Source organism: Pleurodeles waltl, chromosome 4_2 (assembly GCF_031143425.1).
Source record: "Pleurodeles waltl isolate 20211129_DDA chromosome 4_2, aPleWal1.hap1.20221129, whole genome shotgun sequence".
NCBI classification, from domain to species: domain Eukaryota; kingdom Metazoa; phylum Chordata; class Amphibia; order Caudata; family Salamandridae; genus Pleurodeles; species Pleurodeles waltl.
In genome coordinates this window covers 794,797,148-794,814,861 of record NC_090443.1, presented here as the reverse complement: position 1 = coordinate 794,814,861, position 17,714 = coordinate 794,797,148, and the positions used below count along the sequence as shown (strand labels likewise).

At 43.2% G+C, this 17,714-nt stretch overlaps 1 protein-coding gene across 1 annotated transcript in view; it reads right to left on the bottom strand.

Annotated features, from left to right (window-relative positions):
* ANKRD13C (ankyrin repeat domain 13C) overlaps positions 1-17,714 on the bottom strand; it is a 294,697-nt gene that overhangs the window by 261,888 nt on the left and 15,095 nt on the right. The window lies entirely within an intron of this gene.

Sequence of the window (17,714 nt, the reverse complement as noted above, 5' to 3'; positions counted from 1 at the left end):
CCTGGGGATGCGCGAAGCCTCCTCAGGGGGCCCGCGACTGCTTAAAAAATGTAATAATATTAGCTCCCAGCTATCACTAATGACTCCGTGGGGGTCCCTGTGTTCCAATAATGATTCAGTGGGGGTCCCCGGGCTCTAGTATTGATAAAATGGGGTTCCACAGAAGTCAAAAGGTTGGGAACCACTGCCTTAGAGTCTGCAAACCTACTATCTTGCATGTTTTAAGGGTTTTTACCAGCTCTTCTCTAATCTTTTCCCAGAATGAGAAAGGTTGGAAATTTACTCCTGACAAGGGCAGAAGCAGAAGTTCTTTCAGGGTTGGGGACAAAAAGTGATTGGAGGGTAAGTAAACTTGTAAACGCTCAATAGATTTTCACATGAGCAAATCTACACATGCATATTCGCTTGTGCTAAAATACAGTTCAAATATTTTCTAAGATTACAATTTCCTGGTCTTCTTCTGTAAGTTATTGTGAACTCATGAAAGCCACCAATTCAAAGACATATACTGTAAGGAAATGCCTCCTTGGCATGGTTACCCCCTGACTTTTTGCCTTTTCTGATGCTATGTTTTGAATTGAAAGTGTGCTGAGGCCTGCTAACCAGGCCCCAGCACCAGTGTTCTTTCCCTAACCTGTACTTTTGTATCCACAATTGGCACACCCTGGCATCCAGGTAAGTCCCTTGTAACTGGTACCTCTGGTACCAAGGGCCCTGATGCCAGGGAAGGTCTCTAAGGGCTGCAGCATGTCTTATGCCACCCTGGGGACCCCTCACTCAGCCCAGACACCCTGCTTGCCAGCTTGTGTGTGCTGGTGAGAACAAAATGAGTAAGTCGACATGGCACTCCCCTCAGGGTGCCATGCCAGCCTCTCACTGCCTATGCAAGTATAGATAAGTCACCCCTCTAGCAGGCCTTACAGCCCTAAGGCAGGGTGCACTATACCATAGGTGAGGGCACCAGTGCATGAGCGCTGTGCCCCTACAGTGTCTAAGCCAAACCTTAGACATTGTAAGTGCAGGGTAGCCATAAGAGTATATGGTCTGGGAGTTGGTCAAACACGAACTCCACAGCACCATAATGGCTACACTGAAAACTGGGCAGTTTGGTATCAAACTTCTCAGCACAATAAATGCACACTGATGCCAGTGTACATTTTATTGTAAAATACACCCCAGAGGGCACCTTAGAGGTGCCCCCTGAAACCTTAACCGACTATCTGTGTAGGCTGACTGGTTCCAGCAGCCTGCCACAACCGAGACATGTTGCTGGCCCCATGGGGAGAGTGCCTTTGTCACTCTGAGGCCAGTAACAAAGCCTGCACTGGGTGGAGCTGCTAACACCTCCCCCAGGCAGGAGCTGTAACACCTGGCGGTGAGCCTCAAAGGCTCACCCCCTTTGTTCCAGCACCACAGGGCACTCCAGCTAGTGGAGTTGCCCGCCCCCTCCGGCCACGGCCCCACTTTTGGCGGCAAGGCCGGAGGAAATAATGAGAATAACAAGGAGGAGTCACTGGCCAGTCAGGACAGCCCCTAAGGTGTCCTGAGCTGAAGTGACTAACTTTTAGAAATCCTCCATCTTGCAGATGGAGGATTCCCCCAATAGGGATAGGATTGTGACCCCCTCCCCTTGGGAGGAGGCACAAAGAGGGTGTACCCACCCTCAGGGCTAGTAGCCATTGGCTACTAACCCCCCAGACCTAAACACGCCCTTAAATTTAGTATTTAAGGGCTCCCCTGAACCTAAGAATTTAGATTCCTGCAACTTACCGAAGAAGAAGACTGCTGAGCTGAAAACCCCTGCAGAAGAAGAAAGAAGACACCAACTGCTTTGGCCCCAGTCCTACCGGCCTGTCTCCTGCCTTCTAAAGAAACCTGCTCCAGCGACGCTTTCTCAAGGACCAGCGACCTCTGAATCCACAGAGGACTGCCCTGCTTCAAGAGGAACAAGAAACTCCCGAGGACAGCGGACCTGCTCCAAAAAGACTGCAACTTTGTTACAGAGGAGCAGATTTAAAGACCCCTGCAATCCCCTCCAGAAGCGTGAGACTTGCAACACTGCACCCGGCAACCCAGACTCGACTGGTGGAGAACCAACACCTCAGGGAGGACCCTCCGGCGACTCCGAGACTGTGAGTAACCAAAGTTGTCCCCCCTGAGCCCCCACAGTGACGCCTGCAGAGGGAATCCCCTGGCTCTCCCTGACCACGACTGCCTGACTCTAAAATCCCGACGGCTGGAAAAGACCCTGCACCCGCAGCCCCCAGCACCTGAAGGATCGGAACTTCAGTGCAGGAGTGACCCCCAGGAGGCCCTCTCCCTTGCCCAGGTGGTGGCTACCCCGAGGAGCCCCCCCCCCTTGCCTGCATCGCTGAAGAGACCCCTTGGTCTCTAATTGATTTACATTGGAATCCCGACGCTTGTTATTACTCTGCACCCGGCCGCCCCAGTGCCGCTGAGGGTGTACTTTTTGTGTGAACTTGTGTCCCCCCCGGTGCCCTACAAAACCCCCCTGGTCTGCCCTCCGAAGACGCGGGTACTTACCTGCTGGCAGACTGGAACCGGGGCACCCCCTTCTCTCCATTGAAGCCTATGCGTTTTGAGCACCACTTTGAACTCTGCACCTGACCGGCCCTGAGCTGCTGGTGTGGTAACTTTGGGGTAGCTCTGAACCCCCAACGATGGGCTACCTTGGACCCCAATCTTAACCCCGTAGGTGGTTTACTTACCTGCAAAACCTAACAATACTTTACCTCCCCCAGGAACTGTGAAAATTGCACTAAGTGTCCACTTTTAAAACAGCGATTTGTGTTTTATGTGAAAAGTATATATGCTACTGTAAATATTCAAAGTTCCTAAAGTACTTACCTGCAATACCTTTCAAATGAGATATTACATGTAGAAATTTGAACGTGTGGTTCTTAAAATAAACTAAGAAAAGATATTTTTCTATAACAAAACCTATTGGCTGGATTTGTCTATGAGTGTGTGTTCCTCATTTATTGCCTGTGTGTATGTACAACAAATGCTTAACACTACTCCTTTGAGAAGCCTACTGCTTGACCACACTACCACAAAATAGAGCATTAGTATTATCTCTTTTTGCCACTATCTTATCTCTAAGGGGAACCCTTGGACTCTGTGCATGCTATTCCTTACTTTGAAATAGCACATACAGAGCCAACTTCCTACATATACCATGGGTGCACTTTTGTGACTTTCTTTAAGAATCAGGTCCCTAATTAGGTCTGGAGTTAACAAAGACATTTTGGTTTTATTGAACTTCTATTTCACTCTCTATCGGCTGGTTTTTACTGTGAGTGATTGCATTCTGCTCTTCCACAAGAAGCATATTGGCACACAACATAGTTTTGTTTAGTGCCAGGAACCAGTGAGGCAATCAGTGGCGTAATGAAACTGAAGGGGGCCCCCCTGCAAAGAACATGGTGGGACCATCCCCTCCAGAGCAGGTGCTGTGCAGGGGGGACCTCAAGGTCCTTACAGGCTGAAACAGGAAAGATTCAGTTAACTTATTCACCCTGGCAATGGAATCTTTTGCACTGATCAGGAATGCATATAAAACGAGAAGGGTAATAAATGAGTCACTTGAGAACTGACAATCAATGTTACAGCTAGTTCCTTTCTAGGAAAGCATCTCCTGCACAGGCACATGGGCAAGAGGATGTGACAAGCTCTGCTATGATCATGCAAATCACCCTTCAACTACACTGTTTCTGCCTGGTAACCATTTGTTCAGGCAGGGATGAGAATAGTGACAGCTCAGAACCAGGCATAGAAGGAATCAGGATATGGAGCCACAGTCAAAAAACAGAAAAGGGGATCGAGAAGGGAGGGCGTAGAAGAAGAACAGGTTATGAAGGATGGAAAAAGGAGAAGACAGGAGGGGTAAGAAACTATGAATAAGAAGGTGGAGTAAGAGGAACAGCATAATGAAATAACCAATTAAAAGGATTGGGGGAGTGAGCGGTTTCAGAAAGCAAGAGAGAGCAGGGAAGATAATGAAAAGAATAATATCAGAAGGAAAGACAAGACAGGTCAAAAAAAGAGAACAGGAATGCATGTTTTCCTTAAACATAAAGTAATTACAAACCGAACAATGTCAGCCTTGCCAGGATTGCATCCAAGGACTTACTGGTCATGTAGACTGCATTTCCCCATCAGCAACCACAGAATGTGCAATGCAAACTGGAAGGCAGTCTAAAGGGAAGTCCCTGGTGTCAATGTGAAAGGTCAACCCAGCAGAAGGGGCCTCTAGGAGCCTGAGGTGGCAAAAATTAAGGAGGGGTATTATCGTGACCTGGCAGATGATGATGAGTAGGGGAGATGTCCAAGATACTGTTACTGTGTTGGGCAATGCAAGATCATCACACTGCCTACTAGTGTGAGAATGCCCCAACTGACAAAATGGCTTGCATGGTAAGGAACATGCATAACTGTAGAAGTTGAAGGACGTTAATGTTCAGATTTCAAATGAACGAGCTGCTGTTCAACACAATTTGATTTGCATGTCTTTTGATGTGTATTCTATGCATGCCTATGTATGTGGTAGGTTTCAGTGTTCTGAGCATTGGCTGCTTCTGCTGAAGCAGCACTCCTCCACATGCTAAAAAAGCACGGATTTCAGGATGAAGAGAGTAAAAAATACCTGCAATGCAGAGTTTGGTAAAGAACTAGCTCTAAAGTTCAATGGAGCAAAATAAACCTAATGCCTTAGAGTTGTAAGTAATGCTTAAGCATATTATAAATAGAGTGTTACACTGTGGGCAAGTGGCTGGTGTATAACCTCATACCTTTACAGACTACTAATGTGTTTTTTCTGTGACCTGGAGACCTCCATTTCCGACCACACCCACTTCCCAAAGGAAAGATACTAATTTATTTTAGGGCTGGTAAGGGAGGCACCTATACTGGACAAAGTGACAGGTTTCCACCAAAGAAGCAAATGGCTTCTCAACCTAATGCTATAGGTCCTTGTACAATTTGAGGGGGCTGTGTTGTTTCCAATATCTATATACAATAAACGGTCCACTCTGTCTACGAAGAGGTGGTGCTCTTGAAAAATGGAAGAAGTTACACACATAATGAAGCAAAAGGTGATGCTTTCCCAGTAATTGTCCCGATTTAAAGGCCACTCCTCAAAATGAAGAGAGAACTTCTTGCATATCATGAGAACTGCCAGCATGAGCAAGGTAATAGTGACATACAGACCTAGGTCAATTTTTTGTTGGTGGCCCGCAAATCTCTTTCAAAGATTTGCCTCCTATGGACTTCTATTTATTTGGCTCCCAAAATATTCTGGCCTGTTACAGAGCAAAAAGGGTTTCATCTGTAAACAGTAGGTCATTGTTTCCGTTTCGATGCTCTCCTTAGAAGGGTGAAACTCCCACTCTGACATTTAAAGATGTGGAAGGTAGCAGCAGCGAGAGAATGGGAGCACTGTACCTTTGTAATAAAATTAAAAATTTGACAATGATTCGGACGAACTGGGATATGGAAGCCTGGTTCCTGAAAAGTGAATAGACTGAGTTATATTGTGCCAGAAAATGAAGAATGACTTGGTTACCACCTTAAGTCCTCATTTCCCTTTGTATTTGTTCCAAATGTGGAGACAGAGTGTAACTCTTCCCTCTTCTGGAATCTGAAAACAATTCCATCTCCCCTTCAGTATCTTGGTCAAAATATTCAATTTTGTTTCTTTAAGATGTTTGTGGCTATTCTTTTTAATGAGTGCAAAAGGTGGGGGAACTGTCCAAACCTCTGCTTGAGGTTATATCCTGTCATGCACTCACATATTAGGTTACTCTACTTCCCACTCGCAAGGCAAAAGTGTGACAAAAGCTGAGGAGTCACAATCTGCTTGCATGATCTTTCATCTTCTGTGCAGAGAGCCCTGCCAGCTTGTGATGGCTCTGGATATCGGACATGGTGCCTCTAATCAAGGATAGTCTATGATGGAACCTGATGGAAGGCAAACGGTCAATATAGGCAATAAGTGCTAAAGTGTAATAATATTCCTGCCATAATAAGATTGTTCTGCTTTCATGGCTGGCACAATGATATAGCAGTCTTTGTGCTAGCTTACAAAGTGTGTTGTGCTTATTTTTAGGGCCTCACATATACCGCCTCAGTGTGGGCACCCTAGGTTTTTCTGCGCCTATTTTGCAAGAAAATTATAGACTGAAGCACTGGCATGCACAGTGTGTGAGGCCTGGCCCTAAAATGGCAACGTAAAACTAGTTTCAGTCAATTAGGGTGGCAAAGTATCTTGTAAACTGTAAACTGACCCAGACATTGCACGTCAATGTCATATGTGGGTGGCAGTGTGTTATGGCACCCATATATATGGTACGAAGTCTATGGCGACCAGAAGCACCATTATGCTCTGGCTAGGCTACAATTTAATTGCACTGCAGAGATTCGTGGCAAGGAAAAGTACCTTTACCATGCACAGAAAGGTATTTTTTTAGATTAAATAGGTTATTCTTAAAGTTTGCCTGGTTAACCCATTGAGCTGGGTGATTGATATATTAAACACAGCATATTAAGTATTGGCAGTTGTATGCCCTCACAATAAATGATTGTCCAAAAGCAGTTTTCACAAAGTAGGCTACATATTTCAGGAACAGACCTAGAAGGGTAGAAGCATCCATATCCTCTTTCTGGGAAAAGGCTACAAAAATAATTGTTATGTTTCACTATTATTATTGAAGCATCTAATCCTAAAAGAAAACCAGTTTGCCTCTCACCTCTATTCCAGTAAGTCAATAGATTATCCTTGCTGGGATTTAATGCCCCTGCTCCCAGTAGACAATGGCTTGGCCTCTGGGTACAGGAAGCCATGGCTATTAACAACTGACAGCTTAACAAGGAGGCAGCTCATCTAAACAGCGGAGTGGTTAGGAAAAGACCAGAGCCCCTCCAGTTGGAGGAAAAGAACCATCATCTTGTTTTTAAGGCTTCAGGGAAATTTTTACAGTAAACCAAAGAGGTTAAAAAAGGAGTTGGGAAGTTTGCGAGAAAATAGGAATGGCCACTCTCTGGCTAGTGCACAGCATGAGACTGGTTCATCATCACCCTTTCCTTTAAACCTTCCTCGTTTGGGAAAACAGCAGCTGCAAAAACCCAGCCGGAAAAAAAAAAAGATTCAAAGATTACTGAGAGCACCTGGGGACTGGAAGTCTCCAATGGTATAATGGTTGGCCTTATGTTTGCCTGCTCCAGGAACACAAAAAGCAGGAGGACTCCTTAACCCAACCAAGCTTAGATGACCAGAAGGACACTGGGCACTGGATGGAGAGACCTGGTGCCTATAAGCCTGCTCCAGAGGACCTAATGGATGCAGGAAGTATCAGGAGGACCTATGTAGAGTGCTTAGCAATTTCTAGGAGCCCATTAAATACTGAAAGTGCAAGTATTGTGGAGAAGAAATTGTGAAAATCGCTCTGTAATGAAAGGAGGCATTTGCCATCATATTAGTGCTATGACTATTGTGGAATTAAAAGTAAGACTTGTAAATGTCAGATAAAGGAGCAGTTAAACAGTGTTGAGTGGCAAGACAATTCGGGAACAGTACTGTTGAACTGATGGTTTAGAAGCTGAAAGGGTGGAAAAACACATAAGAGGGTTTTTCAGATTTAGGTGTGGGGTCAAGCTCAATAGGGACTAGGCAAGATGGTCAGAGTGGAACCTACAGAGAGGGAAGGGAATCTTATGAAAGCGTAAGGGATGGGAAAAAGCATAAGGATATCTTTTAGATTTAGGCATGAGGACAAGCTGAATGGGAACTAGGCAAGATGTTCAGAGTGGGGAATATGGAGAGGGAAGGAACGCATATGAAAGCTGTAAAGATGGAAAAAAGCATAAGAGGGTTTTGTAGATTTAGACACTTGGACAAGCTCAATGGGCACTAGACAAGATGTGCAGAGTGGAGAATATGGAGAGGGAAGGAAAGCATATGAAAGGAGGAGAGGGTGGCAGGATGTATGTAAATTGAGAAGCGTGAAAGATTGTTTAGGGCAAACTTGAATAGTAGCAGGAAGGAAGGAGAAATCTAACTAGTAGATAGCCATTCAGAGAGAAGACTGAGGATATGACTTGAGGGAGAGGTTGAGTTCACAGCAGTAGGATGCATTTGCAGAGTGCCAAACTGAGGGTGTTGGGAGCCTGTTTGTAATTACAGAGGTCTCTAGGCTTTCAAGATTTCTCAAGCTTGTGGAGACAGATGCACATTTGTTTTGAGGCAGTAGAATTTGGAATGATCCAGGGCTACAGAGCAGCGCATTGGCAGTGAATGTAAAAAGGTGTTACTTGAAGGCTTTTTAAGGGTGACTTGGGCGGGGGCAGAAAATAATGACAATGCATTGTCAAACAGTGAAAATCTTCACACATGCAAATGATTGTTAAGCTGAATTACTTTCATTGTTACCACTGACTATATTGCTGTCACAGCCCTTGTATCTTCAGACTACATGCTGTCATAATATTCTGTCTACCCCCAAACAATCAGTCTGGTTGCTCACACCAGTAAGTAGTTGGCATCATTCAGGTGTATCAAGAACTCCTTGAAAAGTGAAATCAAATCATTTATCAGTAGGGTGTGGAGGTATAATTGTGGGGGTTTACAGGGTAGGGCGAAATGGGAATTATAGGGTCAAGACTAAAAATTTCTATGTTGTGTATCAATCAGGTATTCAATAGACAATTTGAACAGAGGTGACGGGGAGCACTGGCATAACTTCTAGCCTCAAAATGAACACTTTAGGTAAAGCGTTTGAAAGCTATTATCGCAGAACTGGCTAGACATGGTGGTTCATCTACTAGAAATAAAGCGGGTGGTAGCAGCTACCTGATAGGGACTATTATGGAAGTCACACCACACAGTATTTCAACACAGAAACGTGCCCGTTTTAAAAAATCTGGCATTTGCATATAAAGATGAGTATTTGTCTTCAGAAGTAGGTTCACTGCCCTCACACCCTAAGCTGTTCAAACTCTGGGCTGTTCAGTTCATAAGTATAGTCTCCAAGCTGTAAACATGCACCTTAGGTGTATAAAACTAGTTTCTGTTTCAGGTTTGGAGGAAACCTTTCAGAGCAAGGTCTCCTTAACACCCACTACCACAGTCTAAACATATTCCGAATAGGCAAGAAATGGCTAGGATCACATAGATTTGGTACTGAAGTCTGGCAGAGTCTCCTACGTAACTAACAGCATGCCCACATGCATTGCTTTGCCAGCCTCATCTAGTGAAGCTCAACAGAGGGTGGGGTGCTTGCATCTAAGGCACTGCCTTCCTTCCCATTCATTCAAGCTGTGTTATGAAATTTATTTATGATTAGGTAGGATTCATTAAAGGTTCTTTGAGGCAATGTTAATGCATAGGACACAAGGACAAAAATATTTATAGATGAAATTTAATTCAAAAACATGAACCAGTGCTTGAGTGACAATGATATGAAGTATAATGGAGTAAAAAAATAAAAAGCAATACTTTCTTCGCAACTTAAATATTTGTAGCTATCACACATTTGTTCTGATCACAGAACATCACATTTGTAAACACTGTGACAGATCTAGGTCAAATAGTACACAAGTTATTTAGAATACATTGGAAAACATGAATCATAAATTATTCAGCAGCCATCAAGTAACGGAAATCTACCTTTGGTTCTGTATGCAAAGATGGTTTTGAGAATATGGATCAGCCTGCACAAGTTTTCTGTGTATTTATATAAAAAAGGAGTCATCTATTTTTAGTAGACAAAGTATAATATGAGTAGGTTGTCGATTTGGCTGTAATAAAGCTACATAAAATATACACATCCTAAAGAAGAGAACAAAAGCTTTAGCATTCTTATACAAACTGCACACCTACCTGAAGCAGCTCTGCACAAATAACACTTCAACTTAGCAAATGCAACGCTTCTGTATTTTTTTTACATTTCATATTTATTTAACAATAAGGTTGGCCACCACAAAACATACAGTTTTGCATTATCATGTGGCAGGTACCTCTACTAATAGAGAATCCAACAGCTGCAAGGCTAACCAGACATACATTTCTAGGTTAACTTACCCCAAACAAATCTTCCACATGCCCCATATTCACACCCACCTCTTCATCCTTGGCAGTTATTCATTCATTCAGTCAGTCAACAACCATTACAAAAAAAAAAAAAAAGTGGAGGTTGCTCTTCAATTAGTCAGAGGTTTTTGCCCATAGCTTTGGGGCCAGGGTAATTTCCTATTTTTATCTTCATGCCCAGCAGTGATAAAACCCCATCCCCTAACTGAAGAATCCATGAAATACTTTTTCATGTATAGTGGAACTCGAACCAAAGAAAAATGTAATAGTAGGAAGTAAAATTCAATTATTGCTACATCATTATCAAGAACATGAATGTGTAAAGAGCTGCTATACACTGAACAATTGACTGAACATAATATTCATTAAAACCACTTATGAAATCACTCTTGAAAATAACTTACTCCAAATACCACTACCGTTGAGATCTGTGGACCCACCCTCTACCCACGCCTGACTGGGCTGCCCAATTACCACTCAAATAAATGAAAAGTATCTTTTTCAGTATTCTTTTAGTAGAGACCGAGAGTAAGCTCTGGTATATCAAAAGGTCTCACCTTTGAGACCACCTTTATAATGCCGTACAGTATCCTCTGATACTGTGCAGCATGGCTAAAGAAAGAAAGGCGCGCTGACGTGTGGCCATGCCATTTTGTAGCCATTTGAGCATCTACAAAATGATACTGGCGCTTTCCTTTTCAGTTTACTGATCCAAATTGGAGGAGTACAAAAATAAAAGCAGCACAAAAGTATTTTTTTCAAGTACATGTGTGGCAGGGAACCACAATGAGAGTGCGGGTGGAGGGGAGCAAAACGGATGGCATGGGTGGGGAAAGAAGCACACAGGGACAAACGCAACTTGGAAGGGATGCAAGAGAGCAACACGGAGTAGGATGGAGAAAGAAGTACACAAAGAACAAGTAAGAAAACACATGCACTTCCATGGAATGTTTAACCGAAAAGTAAAAATTAGAGCCTAAAATGTAAGCAGTAGAAGGACAAGCTCAAAGGGAAGGACAAACACAAGAAAAGGAAGGAAATCCCACATAACTTTTGGAAAAGGCCTTTTTTGGAGGGTTATCCCCAAAGCTATTGCCTTGCTAACACAACAAATGAAGGAAAAACAAAACAAGTGACAGTGGAATAATCGCATGTGAGACTAGGGGTTGTGAGTATTCTAGCATGCAACACTGATGCAACCCCAAATAATCTGAAATCTCAGTGGTAAGGGTCACTTCAGTGTTTATCCACTCTTGCAAAGAGGCAATAGTCCTCTGATAAGTTAGTTTGTTAAAAGATCACTTGTATGATAACAGATGCAATTGTGTTACTCAGGCGTTTCAGTCTCTGATATACTCATTATGTAAGACCATTCTCAGGACAATGCTTAAAGCTCAAATGTTTAAATCCCCATCGTTTTGTGAATACTGAATATAAAACTGCAGTGATTTTGATAAAAATGGGTTTCTGTGGCACTTCTTGTGGATGCCAGGAATTTTTCGACCGACTAATCTTCTGTGACGGGACCTCCCTTTGTCTCTGATAGGCAGGGCGTCAGCTGTGAAAATGGTGGTGCTACCCAGGTGTCTGTGTACGCTGCAGGGCAAGCTTTACAAGATCCCCCGCAGCTACTTCAACAAACTCAACAGCTTTGGCATAGACTTTCTTTGGGACAACAAGAGGAAACAACTAGAACTACTCATGCCTAAACATACATGGGAGGGAGGTGGAATTGAGATTCCCAATACAGAACTCTACTGCATGGCACCTGCAGCACGCAGTCCACTAGCTCGATGTCACAAACAACTGGGGGAAAAAGTATCTTGATGGGATCCTATGGTAGCCAAATGCTCCCTGCGCTGCTCACGTTTGGGGTGCGTGTGCCATCAGACATTCCCTTCCTCATACGGTCGGTATGCCGGATATGGGACTGCGCAGTCACAAGGCTGTTGAAAGGTGGCCCATATGCACGGGATACGCCACTATGGAAGCTAAGGCAAAAATGGCTGAGGTAATGTCAGTACAATAATGGAAAGACAAAGGCTGTGACTTTCTAGGCGACATATCTCGTTGGCCAACTTATTTGCAGGATGATACAACAGAGTCCTTTGCGTTAGGCACCGGACTGTATTTAGAGTAAGTAACGATAACCACTACAGCATGGAAGATATGGCCCTGTTTCCCAGAGGAGCCATCACCCTCACAGAAACGGACAACACTTTTTGCAATGGCAGGAGGTCGTAGGCTGATATTGCACATACACAGTCCATTCTGTTAAGGGATGACTGGCCAAAAAGAACACCTAGAGCACACATGAAAAGGGAGGAGGTCCCAGAGGAAACCCTGTCCACCCAAGACTGGGGCAAAGTCCATGTAGGAGTGCTGACAGTGAGCTCCAACGTGCACTTTAAACTAATCCAATATCATTACACATATTAGGTGGATCTCTCACCCAAGACTTCACATAACATCTACCCCACCTGAAGGAACCAGTGTGCTCTCTGTGGGACTACCGCAGCAGATTTTCTTTTTTTTTTTTACACGTGTTGTGGCACTTCCCAAAGATAACGCACTTCTGGAAAGAGGTGACGGAGAACCTCAACAGAGCTGCTGGATAGAAGGTTCAGCTCATGCTGCAAGCAATGTTACTGGGTCTGATTCCAGCGTCGGCAAAGAAGAAACTCAACCACAAATTTATTTCACTAGGCCTATTGCTTTCAAAGAGGCACATTACTATAAAATGTAGGAGGAGCCCTGTGGCCCCCAGATATGCGGACTGGCTCAGAGATATGTCGGAATTGACAGTTACAGAGGAAGTCAGGATGAAACATGTAGGTAGGGATCAGAAATGGGAAGATGACTTGGTGGTATTAGCGCTGATGTTGACCGAGTTGCGTGAAATGGCAGATGCAAATGTCAACATAAGTAAAACAGTAGAGGTGGGAACGACCAATAGCAAATTAGAGGGTCATAGGATGGAGAGGGGGAGTGATCATTCAAGGGTCCCTTTTGAGCTTCATAGGACCGAAGAGAGGAAGGGAGGCCACAACGGGGGTGGGACAGGCTCGGATCATAACATTGGACGGGCAGATTGCAGAGGCTATTTTCGACCTGCAAGGTGCAGCTTCTGTTTAGATATTGCTCCCAAGTAGGAAGATTGCCCAAAATTGCATTGTGGATCCAGGGGAGAAAATGAGTAGCACTGGGTGGTAGTAGGGAGTTGGGGAGTGGTTACTGAGCAAGATATTATTGCAAAATGTGATTAAGTATCACATTACTGGGGTTATGATATTTCAGTCTTGCGAAAATCAATAAAGAGTTGTTTTAAAAAAAAAAAAACACAGCAAAGAATACTGATCTATTAGCTTTGTATCTCCAATGCAGTCAAAGGTTTGTTGATGCAATTAATTAAGGGTGCAAACCCTTTTCACATCCATTGAATGGAATGATCTCACTGCAGGAGTAGTAGTAAGTTTTGGTCTAGCTTGACAGAGCAGTTGTCGCCTGACAATTGTGTGAGCATCACCAGAAGAGAGGCTTTGTATTTGCCCACATTAGTAGCCAGGAGTACGTTTTGACTGAACGCTGTGTTCTTCCACAAAAAAAAAACTTTTTAAAAAAAACAAAAAAATATACAAAAAAACTTGCTCACCACACAGCTGTGATAATTTTTATCATCTGTCTGACTGAACTTGAACGTTCAAGGGAATACATACTGTAATGCGATTAAAGTGTCTTAAATAACTAGACAATTGTTGGTGCTTTTCTCTTGCAGCAGCACAGATGGGAGGGGGTAGTCATTAATATACATGGATTATTAGGTCTAGCCAGGTAGTGCAACTGCCACCTGACATTTCAAGCTACACCAAAATTATTCTACAGTTCCTTGCTTACACACAAATACCTATCCATCACCACGCTATTTACTTCTAATGCTTCACATGACCATACAAAATTCCTTTAAAGTGAGACCTTTACGCATTCCCAATCCTTGTTGAAGAAGGTGGATAGAAAAAAAAAATTGATTTATATGGACATAGGAAAACATTTTTGGACTTCCTATGACTACCCAGTGTAGGGTTTGTGGGAGCAATCTGTGTAGATCCTGCTTACTCTACAAGGCTATAGTCAAACGTTGCTTTCCAGAAAAGGAAGATGCTGCAAAATACATAATGCATCTGTTTAACAGAGAAGTGGGGTGCGGGCTGGCAGAATGTTGCATTAAATTTGGAAAGGACAACATTCGGTTATGATGTTATCAGTTTCATCTTTTGCTTATGAGAAGGAATGTGTTTTACTTTCATTTAAATTTCAAGGACATTTAAGAATTAATTATTGCCTGTCTTTTAAAGAGGAGGACGATTAGTGGCCTTCATTCCCCCTTTAAATGAAAGGTTGAGTAGCCATGGACAAAGAGCATTTTTCCATGGTTGAGTCAACTCCAATCAAGGTACCAGCTGCCAACAAATAAGCTGAAAGGGAGAAAGGGAAATCAACAACCACAAGACCTCAAACCATCATGACATGTCTTCAGAATGTCTGGCACTACTTAATGAAGTCTTGCAATACCAACTTGCTGGATTCCAGTGGGACTGGTGGCGACAGACCATCTACTTCGGGTGCAGATGAGCCTGTGAGGCTATTTTTCTGAGCCAGGAACCAAATGACTGTTGTGAAACTTGCCCAGTTGATTAGGAACCCTTACATCTGAGAATCCTGCAGAGCCTAAGTGCATAAATTAACCAATTGTCCAAATAAGGAATTCATGCTACATCCTCTCCATAAAGCAAAACCACCACCACTACTAGCAAACTGGTAAGGCCCTCAGCATAGGTGCTAAGTCAAACATGAAGACACTGAACAGAAAAATGTTTTGACCCACTGGAGGTCTTGATAAAGGTTGGAAAGTTGAAGGTCCAGTGGCACCAGAAAGTCTCTCAATTCGAAGGCATGACTGCAGACCATCTTGAACCCATTCAAATATTAGCAGCACTGTTAAAATCTGAGTTTTATTTTTAACCTAAGATACAATGGAAGATCCTGCCTGAAGAGAGTTAACCATGCACTCCAATCTTTCAAATTTAAAAACAACGGGAAGACTGGAAGGACACCAGGGGTTGCAACAGCAGGGCCAAGTTGTTCAGTCAGCACACAATGATAATCAAAAGTTGAAGCACTTATAACACACTACAACTTGCAGATGCCTCAATATGAAGGGTGTTACACTTGGCCCAAACAAACAAACTCCTTATTGCTTCTTTCAGATGAGGAAATGTGGTATTCTCCTATTCCCTGGAGCCAAAGGAGGCTGCCATTTTTAACTCCAGCCAAGAGATAGCTTAAGCAATCAAAACATTTCACAACTAAAATGTACATAGAAACAGGGGCCTTTGATCAGCTCTTTTCATCCACTAGTCTGTGAACCTGCTATTCACAATTTGCTTCTGCTCACCGCAGTGCACAACTAGGGACAATGCCACTTCAGTGATTGTCTTTCTTGCACTTTGGGTGACATGATTTTTCCTGGTCACCTGTGCACATCCATCTAAGAATGAAGTGCCTGGGCTGGTGGGTCAATGTGTTACTTTTTCCTTATGCTTAATTGTTTAGCCACTCGTGTGTGTTTAAACCATGGCTTCCAGTTGCAGTAATTTAAAGCAGTAGCCTTTTAATGGCTGATGTGAGCCAAGGCATTTTGAATTTAGTAAAAATATATGTATAATATACTTATTATAGGGGCTTTTAGCAAGCCTTCTTCATCCACTGGTCTGTTATCAATGGTCCATTATTCTGCCATTCACACTTTTCTCCTGCCCACTGAAGCATACAGCATGGGGCAAAGGGCCAAACTATTTCAGCCACTGGGTAACTTCACTGTGACTGACAGCATTCTTCCCTTTCGTAAGGAACACATCCACTGACAAAATAGTTATTTTCATAGCTAAATACTACGATAGCAATGTATGCTATTTTAGATATTTGTTTTAGTAATGTTGACAACAGCTTTCCTAAAATTTCACTTCTGCAAAACCGTGACAAAACAAAACAAGCACTGGCTAAGTCAAATGTTTATGCATAGTAAAATGAGAGGAGGGACCCGTGGAGTAAAAGTGCAGAACAAAGTATTTGTGTCTAGCAACAATATCAACAGAGGGCGTAAATCCAAGAAAACTTAAAAATTTCAAAGACATATTAAATAAGTTTACTAATCTGTAAATTACATAAAATAATAATGGTCATGAAACTACATCATATTTGAGGCAAGTATACTTTATATATCAATAAAAGAATCGTCCATACAAATCATCAGAATCACCTTCATGACTATGGTCAGTGAAATAAGTGAACGCATGGTGCTAAAAGTTACAAGCTCAAAATGTATTAAAAATATAAAGATGGTGATAATATACACATACAGAAAGAGTCACGGTGTCACAGAGTCAGTGATTGAGTCCATAAAGTTCAGATATTTTGCTCTGTGCTCAAATAAATGTGAAATGTCTCTGTTGTGGTCTGTGCTAACGGCCGTGTAACCAGGACATGCTTTGAAGGGTCATCATCAGGACAACGAAGAATGAACTGAGCACTAGAAGTGCATATGTGACTTGCCTTCCAAGTTCAAAAAATTGTAAGACCCAAGAAAGTAATTTGTAGGGAGGACAGAGGAGACAGCTTTCCGCTCCTAGAAAAGGCAAATTTGAAAGGGTCATTGATTCAAACCACGGGTGGTGCTTCAGACATTTCTGGGGCGGGCTGCCCAGAATGGGCAGCGATTCAGGTGCTGATTTATGGATCAAATCTGTTTATTGTTTTATAAAGATAGAAACATACAAAACACGCCCATCACAGGATATAAACATAAAATGCAATATATCAGCACAAAAGGAACGCCACATCTTCATACAGAGGTCTTATTCATGTATGCCCAAACCCTGCATAGGAGATCCCCCTGCCAGACCTCTTCTTGCTGAGCCATGTGCCTACTGAATATGTCCAATAGTCATCCAGGATGACAATCCAGCGAGTGAGAACCACATAAACATATAATTAATAACACTTCAACTATGCTTCCCTACAAAGTCCGTGTCATCCTTATACCTCACCCGCCCCTTCCATCAATCAACCGTACGGTACCCCTTCTCGACCGTCCTCCCTCTCAACGACCCACCCCAGGTTTCAGATCAGCCTCAAAACTCTCAAGTAGGTCGGGCAGGTCAGCTCAGTGAATTCTGCAGAAAGAAGCCTAAGAAATGGCTTCCACAGTTCTCCCAGGTCTCCTGCGCGCTGCTGGGAGGCTAATGTAAGTTTCTCCATTGCAAGAATAAACCAAAGCTTCTGAAGCCATGAAACACAAGTAGGGACCATATCTGTACCCCAAAGGACCAGAATCAGCTGCAGCGCCGCATTGAGTGCTAGGGCCATCTGCCTCCCTTTTAGAGATCTTAAGGGAAAAGTAAGAGGATTGGGCAGCCCCAATAAAATGTACGATGGGAATCTCGGGATCTTAACCTGAAACGCTGCATCTATATTGTCTATAATGTTTTCCCAGTAACGATGTAGCTTGGGGCAATGCCAAAGCAAGTGTACCAGTGTGCCTGTAGCTCCACAC